General features: G+C 36.6%; 1 long non-coding RNA gene across 1 annotated transcript in view; it reads right to left on the reverse strand.

The window, feature by feature from the left end:
• Positions 1-10,703, reverse strand: part of LOC139677068 (uncharacterized) — a 143,752-nt gene extending 133,049 nt beyond the window's left edge. Inside the window, exon 1 of the long non-coding RNA XR_011698768.1 lies at positions 10,646-10,703. This is a non-coding gene — a long non-coding RNA (uncharacterized lncRNA). The remainder of the gene's footprint in view (positions 1-10,645) is intronic.
• Positions 10,704-23,388: the final 12,685 nt, after the last annotated feature.

Raw genomic sequence — 23,388 nt, forward strand, 5'->3', positions numbered from 1 at the left:
TTGAAAACATGATGAATAATTCTTTTTCCCTTGGCTTACCACAGAACCTTCAGCAATCAGAGGTGATTTAATCTCAATCATATACAGTAGTATAACAGTAAATTATGAATGATGATTGAACTTCAGAAAACTACAATAGTTAATTTGAAAGCCACACGTAACAGACTAGAGGGGAAGTTCACATATTTCTTCCAACTTGTTACTTACATTCAAGACATAATATCTACATGAATACATGATATTTCAGTTTTAAAGTTCAGTATGATAGATGGTCCAACCTGTTGCTAGTTAAGTCACTGATGGCTAATTACTCTTTATGTTAAAAACTGGTATCTCATTTTCAGACTGAATTTGGCATGTCAGCATCCTTCCATTACATCCTGTTATGCCTTTTGTCTGCTGGATTAAAGAGCTGCCTACTATCAGAAATCTCTTCTTCAGAAGACAACTATTAAAACCAGATGTGCTGAAGCAGGGAGCTTTAATGTGGACCTGAACACTCAACAGCCTCTGTGTAACCACACCCAGTGTCAAAGCAATCGGTATTTTATATGTGCATGTGTAGAGTCACAAGAGGAGTAAAACTACACTCAAAAGATTTATTGTGCTTGCTCCCAAAGAAGTGCAAAACAAGAGTACCACAAAAACATTTCAGAAATTCTGAATTATGTTTTCCTGTTTCTTCTCTAACCCTGTATCTGAATGGTCATGTTATGCCTAAATAAGATTCAAAATTCTCAGCTGAAAAGTTGAGGTAATTAATGCTATTTCCAGAGGAAAAAACACACTTGCCAATAATTTTTCACAGTTTGTAGGAAGTGTAGAGCTTTTGTTTGTGTAAAGTACTACACTAAATGGCAATAGAAATTATAAATTGTTAACCAATATTGCATTATCTCCTGTATTTGAACTATGAACCTTCCCTATGGAATAACCAAACAATCTAGTAATATTTCATACCTTTCAGAATAGTATGGAGAGGATGTTAAGAAACTACACAAAAGAATAATATATAGAGACTTTCAGGCATGAAATAGTGTCTTGCTAACAGTAAACAACATTTTCTCTCAGTAATTTTTATATTTTCAGATGTCCTTGTTTTCCTCACCTGTATCTCTAGGTATTGGATCCTGGAAGTGCTTCAAAGATCCAATACACTTTTTGTGTTAAAAAAAAGAGATCTTCTCCACTCAGTTTCTAAAACAGTGGGATTTTCTACACCATTCATCCCCAGTCAAGCTGATACTACAGCATATACCATAACAAAGAGATACAAAGCATAAGAAGATGTAATAAAATGAGGGATCTAATTCACAATGGATGTAAATCAGCATAGCTCACAGAAGGTAGTGGAGGTAGTCTGGTTTACCCTCTTAAACAACTTTAATATCACAGATCATTATGGCTTAAATGGACTGTGGTTTAAATTAATAAATGCTTTTGTAGAATATAGAGAGTTGCTTCAGAAATTAAATTTTGGCTTATATTCAAATTACATTTGACAATATTAATAGATGTTACAAAGCCTAATTTGTATAATAAAACCCAGTGTCCTACTCTGTCATCAGCAGCTTTACAGGAACACCTCAGCAGATAAGCAAACTAACCTAGAAATTCTATATGCCATGGCAGAGTCAAGATCTAAGGCAAATAAATCCAACTCTAACAAGAACTAGGCCCAACTTAGTCAAGGCTCAACAATCCACCTTTAATTTACTTGTTTTTCTTCAGCACTTGTTTTTCCATGACCTGTGATAGCATTAGAATGCCCAAGGACTATAAATTGCTACAGCAGGCAAATATGAAACTCACTATTCTAAACTTACATATTTGTTTGTTTGGGTTTTTTAAATAACAAGTAATACAATAATTTTTGTAACCATTACAAAAAACACATTCCCAAACACTCTGCAGTTGTGGGTTTTTCTCCAGAGCTTTCTCTGAAACAAAAAGCTCTCAAATTTTCCTTCTCTGGGTCAAATTTTGCTATATTCATTTCACATGCCACTTACACTGTCATTCTGTAGTCCTTTCCCTTTTATCTGCCACCCCCATTGCACACAGAAGTCTTGCATCCCTCCCTACATTTTCCCTGCAGCAAGTCTTCAATCAACACTTAATTTTCACAGTGTATTTATCTGACAGGTAAGTGATATAAGTAATCCATTTTCCAATAGATAAATCACATTTCTAAGATACATGGCCAGGCTGCACTTGCAGGAAACAGATCCCTTGGCATACTAACTTCTCCAAGGTAACACACTTTAACACTTCCTTAAAACTGTAAATAAAATGATAGTCCTAAAAGAAGAGCTTGGAACTATTATTTGGCTCTTTATCTATTGCTGCTTTCTCATTGCTTGCTGGTGAAGATGGTCAACCAAAGCAAAACTTCTGTCATGATCTATTAATAGCGAATAAGGATTAATGAAGGATTATGTCATAATGAGTCTGCCTGCGGAGTTGCTTCAGTTCTTGTCCTTTACTGCCAAAATACAGTTCTCATTTCCAACAAACAAAGTCTATCTGAGAGAAAGCACAGAGCCCCTTTAGAACTGGAAAGTCCTGTGCATAATAATGAATGACTAACTCTTCTTTTGCCAAAGAGCTTCAGCACTTTCAATGTCATAGGTCAAAGCAGTGATTCAGAGGGGCCTGATCCTTATCTAAGCTTCTGCAACAAAATTAGAATGTGCTGTATCCTTATTAAAGAAATGTTTGTTCCACCGTCAATTGAATGAAAAGAAAGTAGTTCAATGCAGTTTTGCAAACCACAGCAATAAACCACCAGAGTTAACTGTTTTATTACAAATATTTAATCATTCTCTGTGTTAAAGACACAGCATTTGTAAAGATGAAATTAATTGTATACTTGATAATGTATTCAGATTTGCATGTGCTTGAGAGAGTGTTTTATTAAATGGATTGACGCTAGTAGCCTTCATGTTGAAAATGTTCCAAAAAAAGTAATTCACACTTTCGTAGAAACTACTTCAACTTCAGCAACATGAGCAATAAAAGGGATTTTTCGTAAATAAATTATTTAAATATTACCCCTATTTACATAAAAGCTCCCAACCTCTGCTCAATAGATACTTTATGAACAGAAATTATAACATAATAAAGTTGGCTGTACTACAGACAGATATTGCAACAATATACACAGATATTGGAGTAATTATCTATGTGATAAAGCAGTAATTTTTCTCTATTAAAGTTTAAGCTGCTAAACACTTAATGGTTGAATTTAACAAAATCTGTGAATACAAGCTACTTTTAAAAACATTTAAAGCAGTGTGTTAGCCTCTTTTTAAATATACAAATGTAATTTAAATAATTAATTAGAAGTCAGGTAATGCTATGAAAAAATGACTGAAAAAATCAGGCCATTACATTAACCACTGAAAAGAGGAAGACCAAATTAAAATTTAATTTGTGCTTTTTAGACTAGTTACAGCACAACAACAACAAAAAGTAAATTAAGTTATACCTGGTCTAACTTAAATTTCAAAACTAATGTAACCAGAGGGTATATTAGGAGAGAAAGGCAGAACGCTAATCTCAAATTAGAAAATTGATCAACTGGGATATGCATCAGAGAGATTCATCAAAGCCTTGCAACAGCCTATCTCCATTTACTGTTTAGATACAGCTAATCTACATCATTAAATTGACCATTCAGCAACTGAAAATCTGCCATGTAGGTCCCGACTTTTCATAGAGGCTTTTAAATATGTATTCGGTAACTACAAAGTACTGAATATATTTTCAGTCTTTTTATACTAAGATTTACAACTAATGACCTTAAGCAATGTCATGCATGTAAAACAAAATTATGAGACCACCCTGGTTTGAGCAGAATTAAGGTATAGAATCATACTTCATTCTCATTCAAATTTAGTAGGATAGAACAAAAAAAAAATCCATAGTAAGATAGCTAAACCTATTTCATAGTTTTACTTTGTAAAACATGCCTCTTCACTTGTATTTTGCTATTACAGGCTCAATGTAAGTAGACAATTATCTAAGCTTAATGCCAAGAATGATAATGCATTGAGCACATGCAAAATCCTTGTGCAACACCAACTACAGCCCGCAGGGATAAAACATTTATCAGTTGCTCCTTGGAGCACCAGTGGCTTGAAAATTTGGCTGCCCATGCCGACATTTAGTGAAATCATAGTTTTAGCTTCATTCAGAGCCCAGCCCAGCAAAGCCTGATAGCAGGATGACTCTGCTGGCAACCTGCCTGCCCGTACCCACACGCACCGCGGGCTACTTTCTGTCCCACCACTCGCCATGAAAGAGGCCCTTTGAGCGAGTGCAGTGCCTGGCACAGGGCCCCTTTCACGGCCCAAACTAACCGGCATCTTGGATGTAACAAATTAGTACATTCTCAGAATAATAATAAGTACGGACATGAAAACACTATTGTTTTTACTTGGAAATGAAGTAAGTACATTTTAACTGGGTGACTTTTTCAGTTCAGCACCACAGGCAAAAATACATCTTATAAAAAGAATGGACAAATACAGGAGAGATGGGACACAGGCTTTTGCTGTGGGTTCAGAAGTAAAAGAGCTGCTTCTCATACTGCCTGAAGAACATACCGCAAAATAAAATTTGGAATTACAACTTGCTACTTGAAAAAGAATTACTGGAGGGTTTTGTACTTGATCTACAACTGATAGAGATTTTTTTTGCCTGTAAAGTACAGAAATGCTTAAGTAAGCTCTATTAACATCACAATGAAATATTTTACAAAATACACTGAAAACATTAAACACAGAATAATGGAAGTACTGGACTCAAGCTAAGCATAGAAGTATGACTGTGTATTTTCCAATAGTGAAACACCAACTTAGGTAATGTGAAATTTATCTTTAACTACAAACAAGTAATTCTAAAGCATTGCACACCTGCCATTTTATCTGGGCACTGTGATTTTAATAAAAAGGCATTTTTTTTCCTCAAGCTCTGCACATTTCATTGCACATCAGATCGTATAAGAACAGTATCAGAGAACACATTTTATAATGTAATTTTAAACAGCTGATAAAAGTAAATTCACACCATTGTTCTCAGAACACACGTCCTAGGCCAAGTTTTCTGAAAAGTACAGATAATTAAAACTTTCCTGCATCATAGCCCAATACAGTAACAGCTTTCTTGCCAAACTATGATATGAAACATTAATAGGGATTTGAATAACAAGTGCATCCCTTACTGTGTAACTCCTTAGCAGCAGATAAGACTAAATTAGTGTGAAGTGCTGACAAGTATGAAAGATTAAAACAAATATTTCTGGTAAATATGCTAAATAGATTTCCATGTTTTTCCATACTCAGTCTGTGAAGCAAAAAATCCAATATATATCATATACATTTAAAAACACTGAGTCTGAGCCTGCTTAAATAATTCAAGGTATTTTATGTAAAAAATGTAACAATTTTACTAAACTTTCTGGTTCAAATGAGTCCAAGAATATCTCATTATAAATGGAGACAGTCCTGAAAAAGCAATCAAGCATGACTAAAAAGATCACTCTTTTACACAAAAAAATAGCCTTCTTATTTTACCCTTTGTTGGAAAGACATTTGGCCAGCCACAGGGGAAATACATAATCTACTTTTATATTCAAATAATATATTTCAAAATTCTATGCATACAAGGACCTTAAAACAATTCTGGGTGGAATATATAAGACATGGGTTTATGTGATCCTAATAACTGAATTGCTGACATGGGCTGACAATTACTTGGGGGGCTTTGTTTGTTTGTTTCTGGTACTCTAAATCATGTGTACAAGTATTTTGTCTATTAGTTATTTCTAATGTGGCTTTGAAGGAAAATGCCAATGGAGAGATACTGAAATAAAATAAGTAGTGAGATCCTGGCTAGAAAAATAGGAATATAAGGAGTATGTACATTTCCATGGGGACGACGATCATTACACTACCTTAATTCTGAAGCTTAGTTCTGATCAAAGCAGCATTCCACCACAAATGATGCACACAAAAAGTACATCTTTTTATCTAAAATATACAAACCTCATTATTAGTGCATACTTTTATTTTCTATGTTCTTATAACATATTCAAATAAAGAGTATTGGTACTGACTTGCTTCCAGAATCTGAAGGACTAATGAAACATCATCTTAATTTTTAAGGACACTAATGTGCCACTGCTTCTAAAGGCAAATTGCTTTTCAAGGCAATACTGCCAGGGTAAGAGCCAGGGAGGAGAAATGCAATTGATGTTTTTCACTTGAAACAAGACGACTATTATTCAGCTTCTCAATACCCAGGATTATGAAGATCAGAGTACTGTACACCCCAGAAGAGGAAAAGTGTAGAGCAATTATAGTTCGCTTCTAAGTACTGTAGCACTCAGTGTTGGTTTCCAACAAATAAACACACACATCTCTCCGTAACTGTGTGAGGTTCCTGCTCCTAAAACTCACAAACACAAAATGAAGCAGGGAATTAAATTAATAGCATCACCATTTCAGCCCTGAATTTTATCACTTATGAAAAGTTTTCTCATGAGAGCTGGATATGTTCCCCAGTTTCGCCTTTGCCCAGAAACAGTGATGTTACAATATCAGGGCAAAGGACTGAGGAGTGAAATGTCAGTGTGACTGGCACTTTCAAGCTTCCTCTGGGCCCTTTCAGCTTATACAGCAGAGCAGGATGAATATTTGTGCTAACTACAAATTTCAGCACAAAGACTCCAATTCAGAGAAAAAACCCGCCCTCCTCCCATTTATGGCGACCGCGCACTTTACAAAATACAACTGTAAACGGTTCATTCATTCATGGGGAAGAGCCTCTACAACTGTTGTACAGCAACCTCCCCCTTTGCAGGGTTTGATGAGCCTGATCCAGAGCCCAGTGAGGACAAGGAAGAAACTTGCACCCACTTTAGTGCTTGGGCCCCAGTCTCCTTCATAAAGTTTTCACATTTAAAAACCAAAAACTTCGTGGCCAAGTTGGTGATGCAGAGTTGTACACAAAAACTGCTACTGAGGTTTAAACACTTGAGCTAAAGATGGATGTCAAATCATTGTCTTAATTTAGAGGTCAACATGAAGCTGGTTGAAAATGATTCTTGAACATTTTGCAATTAGGCAGTATTTTTAAAATAGCACCTACTGACTTATGAAGACAACTCTGTATGGATCATAGTTACACATATCTATTGGCTCTTCTTTCTCTACTCATGTGTCTGACAAACCCTAAAAATTTCTCACACACATTCGTACAAAAGCAAACTGATATAGCTGTGCTTCCACAGCAGTAATAACATAAACACCTAATTAATTATGTACTTAATGTGTGCAACCAGCTATTCATGGAAATTATACAAACAGTTGAGCACATACTTAGTGCACACAAATACTTAATTGCCCAATGTGCTAAAAGTCTTATCCAAAGTAAAAAAAAAGTCTTATCTAACTATGGTTTTGAGTGTATAGACTCTCAGGACGTACAGATCCAATTACACCTCTCACATGTGAATGACATGCCTACAAGCCATATTCATGACAACCTAACTTTTATGTTATTCCAAAACCACAATACTGATGGAACAAGTCCTTATAAAAATCTAGAAAAACTGATTTTTATTATAATTAAAGAAAACTATTCTGACAATTATGTCTTAAGTGCTATTTGAAGACTAAAGACGCATAAAAAGCAAAAGGATGTGAGGGAAAAGAAAATGAAAATGCTTTTCTCCTATTATATGACAATGTATCTCTTTCTCCTTGGCACTACTTCCCCCATATGTTAGAAGTGGAATAAAAAGGTGTTGTATGAAACGCTGGATAAATTTTCTCTGATTATGCCATAAACATCCCAAAGGGTGAAAGGGAACAGCCACTCATTTTGCCCCCTCCTGACTGCAACTCAAACCAAGGGCAAGGGCACAAACGTTGCCTGCCTGCTCTCTGTTGAGCATCATTGTGTGAAATGCCCTCACAATACCAGGTAACCAAAATATTTTCAAGCTAAATATAAGGATCTTCAAAGTTTCAAAAGAAATATTGTAAAATAAGGATAACTCAGTTTTTTTCACTGAAAGGTCTATAAAAGTTTAAGAATTTAAGAGGACACTGTTTTCTCTTGAACCATATTACCAGTTAGATTCAGTGCCAGATACATTGTTAAAAATGTCCCAACTCTGACTCCTAACTACAAAAGAAAAGGAAAAAAACAACCCCTTCTGTTATTATTAATGAAACCAGGATTTGGATGCATGATCTAAGGTAGACTTCTAAGTGTCCCTAGGTGATAGTATAATTCTAATATAATATGTAATTTGAAGGTAATGGCTTAAGGCCAGCAGAATTATATTGTACTTTTTGCAGTCATTGTAGGCTTGCTATTTGAGGTACCATAGCTGCTTATGAATGCCAACTTTGTATGCATAGCCTGTGTTTCAGTCTTTATCCTTTGAATAGATGAAGTAAATCTAAGTCAAAGACAGACTATTTTATGACCACTTTGGGCATAAATATATTATCTCTTATCATACAGATAATAAGAACTTGAAACTTTACCAGAAAGTCAGAAACAAGGTAAGTATTCCCTTAGTACTGGGAAATGAATACTCAATATCCAGAAATTGAGACAGAAGAAAGTTGCAAGATTCAAAAAAAAGGAAAGAAGAGAGTGTAAAGTAGAATCACAAGAGGCTGTGACAAGGAGGAGTCATGGACACCTTGATATGAAATTTTGGAATTGGTATCTTATTTTTTTACTGAGATCCACAAAAGAATTAGTTGAAACTGTGTTATCCAAAGAACCCAACTCAGTGTGTTTGATCCAAATAATTTAATTTGCAACTCTAATTCTATTTTAAGATTTATCCTAATACTAAAGTCTTGATTTAAAGGTAATCCTGCTAACTTTGCTTTTAGCAGTAAAGTATATATGCAGAACTTCAAATTTGACATCTGATGTAATCACTACAACATCTGAGCACTCACTCTGAAAGGGTGGTACTAGAAAATGTTTAATTTTGAACCTTCATGATGATGAAAATTTGTCTTCCCATCACCTCAAGAAGTACCAGGGAAACAAGTACTAGCCCTCCACTAAGTAAGATTAAAATGCCCACTCTTTTCACACAAAAGGAGAGCCTGCTTTAGTTCCAGCTACTCCAAACATATCCAAAACTACATCTTTATAAATAAAGTAGCAGAAATACCTTTCAAAAAACATCTAATAGTGCTTGATTAATGCATCCATTACAAAAATATAATTTCTGTAATGTTATACTTGGCATTTTGAAGGACAGCCACTATCTCACAGGTCTTGATCGTTCATGATTACTAGAAACCAGATATCCAAATCAATTGATCAAGACCCATGCTTTTCTACAGCATGACAAGAAATATGGCTGAAGAGGATACAGTTAACTTTACTTTGATATTTTTTATGTTTTATGACAAAATAATTTATTTTGCCAACTTGAACTGAAAAACTTTTCCTTCACACCATGACCTCAGGTCTCAACATTTTCTCATATTTTCATGTTATTTTAGACAAGGAACAGCAATGAACACATCCTTTTGACAGAAACCCTAAACACCTGCTAAATCTCATGGACTGAAACTCATTGATTTGTCTACACTGAACACTCCATATAACAAATGGGAGTCACATTTTGTGATAGACTGAGGTGAGGATCATTTCCTGCTTCAGCATCCCATGTACTAGAGATGATCCTATCGACCTTCAGTCTGGTATTGGGATGCATTTCAGAGCAGCCTCATGATGACTCAATTTCCACAGTCCTAACAAAAAACCCAATAAACACAATCCAAACATTGCCATTGAATGCAGTATTTGATCAAATCTTACATTTGTAGCAGCGAAACATCAGAAGGAAGTCCACAATATTTCATATTAAGGCACTGCCACCAACTCTATGTCATATTAATTCCCCTCTCGAATTTCAGATCACTCTCCAGCCCCAACCACTCCATGGGGTTAGAGAAGGACTAAGCATCTGCTTATCATCTTGCTTGCCCCTTCAACTAAAATGACTGCAGGTGGATTTGCCTTTTGAACTTGATAGTAGGTTGTCTGGACTTAATAAGCATTCTGCCTAATTTGTAAACATTTGTAAATTCCCCCCAAAATAGTATCTGCTCATATGTACTGAGGCAATGTCTGGTGTGTTTCACCTACAGAGCAGAAAAGAATTGATTCTCAAAAACTTTATTTATGCTGCTGAGTGGTCAGTGAAACTTCAGGCCAATGCAGATGTATTTTCAAAACGAAACATTTACAAAGGGAAATGCTTTTCATTATCACCACTCTCAAGATTTCATAAGAAAAAAATGTGTGCATAGATACTCTAGTGTAAATACATGTTATTAGCTTTTGCTAAAGGACAGTGCTGAAAAAAATAGCATGTAAAGGCCAGGTTCTTTCCTTTTTTAGGGTAAACAATTACACACAGGGAGTAGCTTAACTGTCTGCTTCTCCACTAGGTGGATATGGAGCTGCATTTCCAACATAAAACCTAAGAAAACGTTAGCAGCACTTTTCTGCGTTTGTAATTGTAGTAATATTGCAATAAATTGACTTGGAGTGTGAATACTTTTCTTTAAGAAAAACCAAAGTAACTCACTTTGTGTCGCCTGTGCTGACTCATCTCCAGTTGACTTGGCATATTCTCCATATCAGCTACATACCTTTTTAAAAATAAAGAAAACAAAAATTAATGGATGATCTTCTAAGCCAGTGACTGGTTACATGCACTGCCTTCTAGCAATAATACCTCGTACTTGTTTCCTGTCTTTCGTAGAAAGGTGTCAAAGCAACAGATTACAATTACACCTCATCCTTCCTAAGAAGCAGAGAAATTGGAGCAGGGAATGCTCTGCAACCTTGAGGGTGAAAAAAAAGAAATCTCCTTGCAGGTTACTCACAGAAAGCAGGGATAAAAAGAAGGTTTGACCCTCTCTTCCCTTTTCTAACAGCATAGCTACAGAGCCTTCTAATGAAGGAAGAAGGAATGTTCACTTTTCTCACAAATTTAGGATTTCTTCAAATATTGGTGTTAGTTGGGAAAAATCTTATATCTTAACCCTTATATTATGGATAATTAATTCCTTTTTTCCTCCTGCCTAATTTTCTATCAGTACCACCCATTTAGTAACAGATAATTCTGTGCCTTTCTTCTTTTGACTACCATTGCTGCAATGCTGAAGAGAATGAGTGAGGGGAGGAGCAAAGTAGAAAGTCAGGAATGAAAAGGGAGGGTTTGCTTGGGGGGAGAAAGAGATGAAGAACAAGCAGAGGTCAAAGCAAAGAAGAATGAAAAGAGGAAAGAAAAAAGACTAAGAAAGCAAGAGAAACAGCGAAGAGCCCTACAAACTTATGTGAGACTTGGAAATGTTCTGGAGAGGTGCCTCTTACATCTCTTAACCTTTCTGCTGTACATCACACCATGTGTCCTTCACACCATCAACCCCCAGCAGGCAGAAGGTGCTTCAGGATGGGAGTATTTTGCCTCTGGGGCTTAAATAAAAGACACTGTACAGGACCTCGCACAGCTGAGCTCCAGTCGCAACTCCAGATCTCTGGCTACAATAAAGTACAAACATATAATATTTATATTCCTGTATGTTTATGAACATTTATTGAATATATGAGCAGCACATGATGAGTGGCCTCCAAGAAAGAGGACCAGTGATATTTGTAAACAGAGCAGTGGCCAAAACCTCTGCTTATATTTGACTCCTGTGTGGAATTTTTCAGTCCCACATACAGTCTGGATCACTCTTCTCTGGAAGAAGTTTCTAGGGACACTCTCCAAATATGACATTTTATTTCAATTTAAGGTCAAATGTGATAAAAGCCAAAGCGTCTTCATACCCAAGGAAAAAAACTGTCTTGCTGATATAAGCTACTAAGAAATTGGAGGAAGAAAATGGGTGTATTTGTGCTCAGAGCAAACATGGACTAAAAAACTTCTTTTCTGTTCTTGGGTTTGCCACTCCCTGACTGAAGCATTAAGGAAAATATTGCAAGAGTGGCAAGTAATTATTTATGTAAATTGACAAAAATCTCATCCAGTCAACAGCACTGCAGCTTATTCTACTTAAAAATCTAATCTTTAGTGCCTGATTTGTTGGCCACCTTGTGAAGTCGAACATCTCTGAATATCAGGCAATGAATGTCCCTTATCAGCCTTGCAAGATCAATGAACATTAAAAACCCCTTTGTTACTCCACTCTGATAAAAGTGGAGATAACACTAGATGGCATGAAGCAAGGGTTGTATGTTCATGAAATAATGTGTAGTACTGATGCCTTCGTTCCCAACAGCTTGAGCTACGCGTGCCTTTGCTGTGATCCAGTACAGTCATTCTTCTGCCAGCTTTATCCTTTAGAGATTTGTCTAAAAAAAAAAAATCCCTCTGGACAGAGACTATTTCTTTAACACTGGATTGATCATTTTCTTCTGGTTTTAAAGTGACACACAGAAATAGTGGTTTTGGAACACTTCCTCAAAGAGGTTCAAAAATGTGTGTTAGTGACATACATTTTTATTTTTGTACATGCTCTGCACCAGTCTCATTGTAAAACACTGCCATATATGTTGAAGGCTATTTAGGATAGAACTTGGCATGTTGAAAATCAAAGTCCCCAGCCTCTGGAGAACAGAGCCAGGCTCCCAGATGGAAATGCTCATAGATTTCTCCTTCTGTGGATCAGCATGGAAGCAGTGTGAAACTCAAACTGAGCACTAACCCCTATGTGGATGTAATTCTGTTTCAAAAAGGAAATTTAAAAACCCTTCACGCTTTAGATGGACCACATCCCTTTCAACCCCAACCATTCTGTGATGCTGTTCAAAGGTCAGAATGTAGTGTTTTGGGTAACTTGTACAATCAGGAGGCACATATAGATTAAAATGTTTATGTACCTAAAGAGGCAAGATGATCCTACCATTCCTCTGTTCCATTTTCCACAATGCTCCATCCAGCTTCAGCCTCAAGTGCTGACTACAAGTTCCTTCATAGCTGTTAAGGTTTGCATTGTTCAGTGTAGGGTACTTCTTACCACTAAAAACCAGAGTATCCTTTGGAAATTTGTACCCTCTGGCACAATCTTGGACCTTTTTTGATTTTGATCCCTGAACAGGCTAACCTTTTGTTTCAACACCTTTGCTGAAAGAGCTGTTTTCACTACTCTCCCTTTTCAGCTGCTAAGAACCAGCAGCAAGCAGACAACCTCCTCACCCCCTGTGACCAGAAGGAACAAACACAGGTTTAAAATTCCTGGTCAGTCTGCCTTGCTTCATCTCAGGAGATACCATTATCTGGATAGCTCCCTACCCGCAAAACTCACACACACATGATTAGGTTTTTGTACATCAGACTTGAGCTTCCACTGTCTCATTCAAAGTACATTGTAAACCAAATAATAAAATGACAAAACAAATATAATGAAGCTAAAGGAATGCCTAACCATTTTTTGTTGTTCCAAAACTCTCTTGAGTCTAAATCTATGCTTGAGCAATTAAAAGACTTACTTTTAAAAGCAAGTCAACAAAAATAGCTTTCTTTTACTGTTTCAGATAAAAATTTAGCTGCAAAAACAAAAAAGAAAAAAAAACAACAAACCCACAGCACTTAAAAAACAGAAGTCACAGGTTTTGTTTTTTTTTCTTGGGAAAGGGGAATTAAACTATTAAAGGACACCTTGTTAAGTAATTATATAGCAACATCACTGTGCAATTAAATAGCCATCAGTCCCTGCAGCTGAGAAATTTCAGGTAATTATTCAAAGATAATTTAATAGGAGAATTACTGTATTCAAGAAAGCATTAGCTAGTAATCTACCTCAATTAAAGCAGCCAATTAATTTCAGCACCTTGATAATAGTTGCCTTTTGCAAAATTATCCTCCCCTACACACACACAAGTCCTAAATTTCAAAATAATGATACAAAAAGTGAATTTGGTGCATTTTAGCTTCCACAGATAACAGTTCCCTTCCAGAGAATTTAGAATGCTTTTATAAATTATGTTATCAGTGTGTATTACTCCTGGCTCTGTGCTCACCTTCAGTTCTGCTGTGACTACATCTGCACCCATATGTTTGTAAGATGAGTTAAACAATGAGGGGCACGAAGGAAATTTGTATAAAAGGAATAAATATTTGCCTGTTCATACCAAAACAGAACACAAAAAGCCACATAATAACTGAAAATGCATCTTATTGTGATGAAACATCTTCAGGGAATTATGGGACTCTCGCAGTGCATTGCTTGGTTGTGTTACTGTACACACACTGGAGACAGAAGTCATTAATCACACACAGATGCAAACAGCATTCATGGTAATAGATTTTGTACAGAAACAAAAACCTGCATATACCACACAGCACTTAGTTACTCAGCAAAATGTTTTTTCAAGGTCAGCAGCTCTATGATAAAATGGTGAATATCAACAATTTTACATTCTGCAACTTCATACTTGTGAATTTGGATTCCTCAGGCACGGACATCAGCAAAAAATGCTGGACACAAGCAGGCTACATGGATGATTTTCAGAAAGACACAAAAGTTAATTTTGGCATCTACCACTTCTTTGGATTCAGTGGCTGCTGAGGTCATAGATTCCTCACGTTTTTAAAAATCAAAATATGTAACTATCAAGAAATAATTCCTTTTAAAAAATCTTGTCATGCAGATGTTCACTGATTTAATTATCATTTTCTGCCTCAACCAGAGCTGTATTATGTTTTCTTTTATTTCCTCTTTAATAAAAGAAAATAAATTATGGTTGTACATAAAACAGCATCTATGTAATTCAGATTTTCACATACTCCTCATGTATCCTGGGGGCTCTCTTCCCTCCCACTAAAACCAGAAGAGTGTGTTGATGGTAGACTCAATAAGTGTTCTCTTGTGTAAGCCTTGATAATATGCTTAAACAAACACAAACCCCAATCCTGGCAAGCCTGAATTCTGATTCATTTAAAAAAACAACAGTATGTATAGATACTCTGTGAATTTATCCACTTTCTTCCCCATAAGTAAACAAAATCTAGCTGTAAAACTCTCCAAACTCCATATTGGGAATAGGCAGTACCTCAGAGCTGTTGGTCACTGACAGAAGCCTGTGACAAACATGTACAGTGAAGCTCTTGTTCAACTCAGTCCACATGGTCCTTTGAACTGGTGCTTGTTAAATAGCTGAGACTCACATCAAATCTTGGGTGACTTGTGCCCCTGACCCAGGTCTCTGTTTTGCTCCAGTGTTCCTTTCAATATGTTCTCAGTGTTTCCCTTATTGACTGGCCAGTGGTAAGTTTTCATTTAAGAAAAGAGTACCCAGTATTACCTAATTGGTTACCACCGTCCCAGAATTTAGAATGGTATTCCATATGTCCTTGCCCATTGTGCAACTATTTGTAGCCATCTTAAATCCCAATACTTTTCTATGGAATAATCATTGAAAAAAAAATAACTGAGTTAAACTTCAAATAATACCAAAATTTCTTCAAAGTCATCGTAGATTTGATCTTGTTTAATATATCCCTAAACCTTTACTTGTAATGGTCAGATTTCAGCATTTTTTTTTAATGTCAGAGTATCCTTTCTGCTTCATGCAATAGAGTAAGAAAAAAAACCCCAACCCACCACCAAAATCCAAACCACAAACAGATTCCTTATATATTTCTCTATCTTGAAATCTGTGTATGGTTCTCTGTACTGATATTCAACAAGGTACTTCAGAACATATCTGTCTTAAATCACACTGATTAAAAACGGGATTAATCACATGTCTAAACCCAGACTAATTCTTAAGTATCTTGTCTTATAAGAAAACAAAAATAGGTATTTCACTGACCAGTGGTTTTCTCACCTCCTCATCTAGTGATATAGAAGAGTCTATATTAGGCAGCACTGGTGCAGGCTCTTAAGCCTTTGCAGGTGGTTGTGATCCCTGGGATGGAAAAATCTAATTTTTCTTCACTGTTGTAAAGAGGGATGAGAAAGAATATAGCACCACAGAGATTAGGCAAGAGCCCTAAAAGGCTCCCAGTGCAGTTTTTAGTAGTGATGAGCTGAACCAGCAGGTAACCAGGGGCTCCTGCTCTCCTTTTTCCTCCTCTCATACAACATACAATGATATTTCATACCAAGCTGAACAAATAAACACAAAACCTACTATATATTGATAGGATTAGAATCAGAACTTATCAGGAAGCTGTGCTGTAATTTATAAAAGCACAAAAAATAATTGACAATATTTACCATTGAGAACTACAATTCTCTTGGCATCCAGAGTCAAATTATATGTGTATTAATCCCCCAATCACAAATTTACTCTCTGAACAATGTAATCCAAGCGATTAGAGAAAGTAGAGATTCATCCAAAATAACCACAAGACACCTAAAGGATTTAATTTGCTCCATCACAGTGCCACTTGCTGTTCTAATTATCATTTCATCTGGAGTTACCTGTAATTTTCTTTTAGTGCCAAAAAAATTGTACATTTTGTTTTCTTAACATTTAGTAGGAGTCTGCTATTAATCAGTCATTTTTCAACATTTAGAAAATTGTTCTAGGGATTTAGTACATATTTTATTAATGGACCATCCATAGCAGCATTATCTGCATAAAGAGTCAGTAATTGATTAATAAAATATTAAATAATTTTAGTGTTAATAGGGGCCCCTGAGAAGCTTCATCATCAGTCAACAGGCCAAATTCACAGACTCAATTAAGCACTCTGATAAATTGGTATCACTGAGATTCGTCTTTAGGACTGTATATTATTTTATTACCTGTTTTGCATGAGGAAAGGGACAAATAAGCTGAACCATACATACACTGAGGCTTATGACTGTCAAGCAAATTTGGTTCAGCCACGATTCAACACCTGGCATTAGTTTTCCGCAACCACTTTTAGAAGGCAACAAAATGTCACCTTCCTCTTAATATGACAGGAAGCAAAAGTGAGAATTCCCATTAAATCAGAGAACAGCAATACCACCCATCACTCTGGTTCTCCAGTAGAAAACAACTCAGGAGCTATAAGTGCAAAGGTTGAGATGCATCCTCTAAAATGTTCAACCTTTGCCTAAAAACTCCCACAGGAAGATTTCTCCTTGGTTAAATCTGGCAGTTGGAGAGATGGATGGAGGGGCTGTAAGTGGTTCAAAAGAGCACAGCACATTCTTTATCACAGAGCAGCATGTCTGGGGTCCTTCTGCACCAGTAGCATGTTCAGCAGAAAGGACTTCACACAGAACCCTTTCCAAGCCACAATCATTACTTCATATGCAAACCACCAACACAGTCTACCATTTCACACCACCAACAAGCAAAACCCCAGACGATGGACTTATACGGAGCCAAGATTTATGGCTTGGCACAAGTGAACTGACAAAGATCAACCACAGGACAAATACCTCAGCCCACAAAGGACAACATCCTTGAGGCAAAAGGAAGAAAGAGGAAGGGGTTAAAAACCACAGCAGCAATGTGGGAGGAAAAGACAAGTATTGGCTCTGGTGCACATTCTCTGCTGTGAGACAAGCAAAATCTTATCCAACTTTGTATCCTCGCTGAGGGTAACCAGAAAGCTTAGGTGCCCTGCATAAAAACAGGACAGACCTGCAGTGTTGTTTCTCCCCAAACCCTTCACCAATTCTCCCACTTGAGATCTCCCCACTTCTCTAACAGGAAGGAGTATTCCCCATTTAAATGCCTAGCAGAAAAAGGAAAAACAGGCAGAGAGCACAAAGAAAACATCAAAATGGCAAAAAGAATTGTTCAATGAGCACAATGTACAAGGCCGTGTGCAAGCACAGCAAACTGAAAATTACTTGCAGAAATTATTCACAGAATTGTTTCAATAGATTTAAACTCATAGCCTGCTTGCAATTAAAGGTGCATAAAAAGAGTGATAGTTAATGAATAAACCAGCTACTATAAGCATTACCATATTTACTGGAAAAGTTTAAAAGACCTCTCAAACATTTTCAAAACTGTAATTAGAAGAGAGAAGTATGCTTATGATTTGAAAACAGAGTTCTATGATATGTCAATGAGGGGAATAGAGCATAACAAAAAGACTAATAGTCCACACAGAAAAGTATTGTCTTAAATTTAAAGCCTTCCTGGCAGCAGTCATGAACCCTTCTGACATGAGCACTTTTAATCCTCCCCTTCAGAAAAAAACCAACCAAAAAACCCCTAAACTTTCTTTTCAGAAATTAAGAAGTTCAGATTAAATGTCCACCGATGCTGGGGGCTGGAGGCAGCTCAGCATCAGTAAGGCTGTGACTGATGGTTCCCATTAATTCCACAGGAGACAGTGACACCTAATGCAGTTCCCAAAACCTAAATCCTACAGAGGGAAAGTGCACATGTTTAAAGATCTCACCTGAATACTGCTTCACCTCATAATGATGGAAGGGTTTTATTGCAACAGCAGTTGTGAATCTAAGCACTGCTGAAGACAAAACAAACATCTCTGCCTACTGTCAGTCAGGCACACCAAAATGAGTAGCATAAACAGCCTTGTTATAGGAGACAAGTTTTTGTATATTTATATTATTTTTGTATATTTGTGTCATTATAGTTACGGTCATCATGAAAAGTTAGTCATACAATAAGAGAATCAAATCCATTACATTCAGTAACCATAGAATCATAAAATGAGTAAAATTTAACTTAAAGCAACAACTCTAAGAAAAATTATTTTCTCTTAAGATTAGTTGACAATCATCTTACTCTCTTATTAAATAACATGGTGAAGCAGAAATGAGACATCATCCATTTTATAAGGTATTGTCTCTGTGGATCTTGGACTGCTGTTTTTAAGAAACATCGAACAGAAATGAACAACAGAAAATGCTTTGCCAAGTTATCAAAAACACTTACATTAAAAAGCCCTATAAAATCTAATCCTGACATCAGTAGGTTACAACTTTGCATGTCCCCAGGGCACTAAAATAATACTCTTTAGAACAGCAGGTGGACTATTTTAGACTTCAGCTTTCCAGTTCTAACAAGGCTTTTTAATTTTTTCCACCCCCCCCAGGAATTAAGGATGCTAATCACAATCTCCAAATGTGGATTGCTGGGTTGTAAAAATATTAGACCACAAACTGACATGGCAGCAACGCATTATGCTGCTGTGAAGGAGTCCTAAATAGGAGAAAACCTCAAGATTCCAGGCTTGCCATCACAAAAGTCAACATAATTGGCCACATACAGCAAAATCAACCCCCATGTCTTCCCCAAGCCCAGCCGACTGCTGAGGAAGCCCTGCCTTCCTACTGGGATAACTGAAGTCTAAAGGAGGAGGAACAGGAGGTTTGGAAATTTTAAAAATAGAAATGTAAGGAACACTAACAATGTCATCAAAATTTGTCCTTAAGGATATCGTGTGATGATTTCATGGACTTTGGTCTTAAGTTTTAAGTATGAATGATTCCAAATATTTGATGATATTTTAAGTATTGATGTCAAAAAATTTTAATGCATTAGTGAGTAAAATATTTAATAATATCACTATGCATTCTAGTAAATACTTATTTTCCTTTTAAAATATATTCCTCTATATTAATAATAAAGAGATCAAATGTATTTAAATAATCCTTATCCTCTTATCAGACATTAGCTGCACGTGTTGGCTCCAAGGAGCTTGTGTGGGGTGCTGCATATGCTGTGCCTAACTTCTTCCACACAGAAGGAACTCTCCTCACACCCAGATCTCAGCTTAAAATTAGCCCAGTTAAATTTAAGATATTGTGACATCCTGCCCTTACTCAGGATCTTCACAAGAGAAACCAGCTTTATTTTGATTAATCAATATAATTGGTGGCAACAATGTAATATTGTAATTCCAAGAATATAGACCTCATGATCCAATGATCCTTACAATTTTGTGCTGCTCAAGTTCTCAGTTACTCTTTCCAATGTAGCTAACTACATAGGTTAGTAAAAAACCAAAGTCAAAGAAAAACGTAGTGAAAAAACACCTTTCCTGTCACACCAATTTCAGGAAAATCAAAATTTCACTTAATAAACTTTCTAGTGCATTCCAGGGAATACAAAAAACCCAAAAAAGGCAGCAAGAAGGGGAGAAAGTAAGTCTGAAAGCTGAGAGGAGAAAAAAAAATGAATGAGACTAAAAGGGATCTAAATTTTTCTGAGCAATTTCATTAGAGGACTAAAAACTCATCCAAATGCAAAATATTTTCTCAAATTACAGTAACCTTCAGCCCCACCCCCACCAACAAAATACCCAAACACCACACAGATGAAATACCCAAACCTGCCATAAATAGTTTACCAAGCTAAAAGCTTACAAGCCAAATAACATTATTTTACTAAAGTAGCAACTTGAATTCCAGAAACTACAACGAGTAGCAGTCCCTCAAATGTATGATGAGTGAAGTTTACAGACAGGTACTATATACAAACTGGCAAAGAGTAAATAATGCCAACCCTGGCTTAAAGTATCTTCAAAGTGATCACTGAATCTATTTCTGATGAAACCATGTATGTAATCTATCAAAATATTAAGAAAATTATTTAGGAGTTACGACATAGTTTTTAAACTACAAAGAAATCTTTACAAACATACATATTTTACAATGCTAGCAATACTATCATTGTACCTGAATTGTGAGCACAGTGTAGCCAAAAATACCGCTGTGATATCACCTTTCTGGTGAACTACTTCAGTGGAGCTAAGAAAGTAAGGAAAGCACTACATCCTCTATGGAGGAGGCATTTCTGATTCACTTCGGTGTTAAAATGAATTCTTTAAAAATTGATTGGCCAATTAGAATGTTTGCATGAGCAAAATGAACCAGGATCTTAACAAAGAGTATTCATATGCATACACACATTTACAGTCTCTTGATATACATTTTGATATACCCGTCCTAATACAAAAGTGTATATTTTCCACAAAAATACAATAATAAGCCTTTTGGGAACCACTGTCAACTACCAGAGTCCAGTGCTGCATGACTTTATTGTACAACATCCCCAGCCAGCTAGTTGTATTACTGCATGAAACAAAAGCATGTAGTGTTTATAAATTAAATGACAGCTCACTGCCTCATACACAACTGCACTAATAAAGAGATTAATTTCAATTATAAATTAATATGCTCAGTGTAATTTCAGACCTCACTTGTTTGGTATTCCTAAGCACTGGAAGTTTGGTGGGATCAGACTCACCATGACTGAGCAGGTCATCTCTAGTTCTTCAAGAATCCTATTTGCAGAATTCCCAAGAAATGTGCTCTGCTGCAGTTCTGGGACAAGAGGTGCTTGGGTAGAAACTGTCTCCTGCTGCAAAGGAGTCTCTGACCAGGCTGGATATGGCCCCAAGGCACATACAACCAGAATATAAACCAATAGGAAAGTCAATTGCTGGGCTGTACTTAAGTTATTTCTTTCTCACTGTGCTTTATATTTGTTTCACCACCAGTTAATTAAAGGTAAGCATTTAGAGTATAATGAGATTGTCTTCTCTTGCTGTCACAGCCTAACCCCAGACAGCAGCTATGTACCACACAACACTCACTCACTCACTCCTCTTCTCCTCTTGGGATGGAGGAGTGAATTTGGAAATGTAAAATTGAGTGAACCCATGAATTGAGATAAAAATGTCTTAATTAATTAAAAAAGAGATATACTACCACTGTTACTACTAATAAACCTTTAATAACAACAATGAAAAGGGGGGAAAAGAAAGAAAATGAAAGAAAAAGAAAAAAAGAAAATCTAAAAAGACAAGTAATGAAAATGAAAACAATAACTCATCACCACTAGACTGATGCTTAGCCTGTCCCTGAGCAGCAGAGCCCCCTGCCCACTTTCCCACTGGTTTTACTGCTGAACATGATGCCATATAGCCTGGGATATCCCTTGGGTCAGTTGGGGTCTGCTGTCCTAGCTGTGCACCCTCAAAATCTCTTCAACCCACTCAGCCTGCTTGCTGATTGAGTTGGGTGAGGAGCAGGAAAGGCAGAAAAGAAAATTAACTATCTCAGCAAAAACCATCACACTTGCCTAGTGCGGTTTCCAAGTTAGAAAAAAGTTACAAGCTTCAAGGAAAAAACACATAGGATCAAACATTCCCTGATCCTTGAGAATCATCTCTCATGATTTTTCTGTGGATTCTTGAGGTCTCTATAGAGACCAGTTAGAATGGAGAGGGAAAACATGCAGTGACAAACCCCATAGAAAGCATAAAACACCTTTGACAGAACAAACTGGTACAAAAGATTAAACAAAGACTAAGAAAGTTGACTATCAACCTTACCAGTGAAAAAGTACACGCCACAACTGCTGTAGAATAGAGGCTGGAAGTGTAACTTGTCTGAAAATGGTGAATTTGAGACAGAACAGTGAACAGTAGTCTTGAATTTTCCTTTGAGTTATCTTAGGTCTCATAAGCAAATTAGTTTAACCTAGGCCGAGTCTTGCTGTCTCTAACTTGTCACAATGGCAAGAAGAGATCCAGCTCAACTATAAACCTGAATATTTGAGAAAAAATTCCTTCTTAAAACTGATATAGCTCAATAAATGAATCCTCTACCAAAAATGAAATTTGCTTTGTCTACAGGCAAACCCAAAAAGAAAGTTTAATCCTACTCAACATAAAGGTTCACTTTGCAGATTAGGCTTTGGCATGTATCAGAGATTTTAAAAATAAACAACAAAAACCAAAAACTAACAAAATCAAAGATACACTTGTAGTGTAAATATTTTGACCTCACATAGGCCACCAGATCCAGGTTCATCAACACAACACAAGCCTCTGAAGTCTCACATCCCATGACTTTGAAATCAAAAGCTGATCCTCTGCTTTAAACTTAGCAAAGCAGCATTTGTGAAAATAATCATCCTGAAAGGGAAAAATCCATGAACAATCTCACCAGAAGATGAAGGGAGAAAGACCTTGTTATGCAGCTGGATATGAAGTGCTGTCAACAGTAACTACAAGTACCAGCAGCAAAGCCCTAGCCCAGCTCTGTCTTAGATATATCAGGAGCAAGAAAACATCCTAAGGAGCTTGTTTTCTCCCACAGCACATTCAATCAAGGGCAGAGAAAGATCCCTAAAAATTAAGTCTTGCATTAATTATGAACCAGATTGGTCACTTGACAAGCACATGGTCAGTTCCCCAGCCCTGATGGGGCGATGCAGCTGCCGGTGGGCAAATGCAGGGAGATATAAAATGCTATTTAAGCAGGCAATGAGGGGCTTTCAGCAAGTTGCTTCAGGCTCACTTTAACCACAGCACTCCTGTTGGCATGAAAGCCCTGGACCAGCCGTCCAGATGGCAAATCCCTTTGTGCACACCTTTGGAGAGTT

This window comes from Pithys albifrons, chromosome 11 (assembly GCF_047495875.1).
Source record: "Pithys albifrons albifrons isolate INPA30051 chromosome 11, PitAlb_v1, whole genome shotgun sequence".
NCBI classification, from domain to species: domain Eukaryota; kingdom Metazoa; phylum Chordata; class Aves; order Passeriformes; family Thamnophilidae; genus Pithys; species Pithys albifrons.